An 815-nucleotide genomic window follows, 5' to 3' on the forward strand; every position below is an offset into this window, starting at 1 on the left:
ATATATATATGTATATACATGTACATATATATAGATATATATATACATGTATATACATAGATGTATATGTATATGTATAGATGTATATATATATAGATATGGATGTATATGTATACATATATATGTGTAGATGTATATATATAGATGTACACATATATATACACATATATACATGCATACATATATACACCCACACACACACACACCACACACACACACACACACTCACACACAGTCTCATACTCACACACACACACACTCACACATACATACGTGAAGGTGTGGCAGTGTGGTAAAAAACTTAGTTCCAAAACACATGGTCCTGGGTTCAGTACCACTGTGTTGTGACTTGCCATGTATCTTCTGCTATAGCCTCAGACCAACCAAAGCCTTATGAGTGGATTTTGTAGACAGAAACTGAAAGAAATCAATTGTATATATATATACATATATATATGTATGTATGTATATAATAATATTAGGGATAAAATCCAAAATTACAGGTAAAAACTCAATTAAAATCAATTTATTAAAAATTAAAATTAAAGTAAGCTTCACAGTATAAAAAATATATAAATATATAGTTTTAGGGAAAAGAACCAAGGTTCATGAACTCATCGATGAAAATTCAGTTACATATAGAAAAAAATTAATAATTAAAAGCACAATAAATAAGTATAATATAATATAGTATAATATAATACAAAGTAAATATCATAAGATAAAGATACTATCTTTATCCTATGATATCTACTTTGTATTATATTATACTCATTTATTGTGCTTTTACTTATTAATTTTTCTATATGTGACAG

Source organism: Octopus bimaculoides, chromosome 16, assembly GCF_001194135.2.
Source record: "Octopus bimaculoides isolate UCB-OBI-ISO-001 chromosome 16, ASM119413v2, whole genome shotgun sequence".
NCBI lineage: Eukaryota > Metazoa > Mollusca > Cephalopoda > Octopoda > Octopodidae > Octopus > Octopus bimaculoides.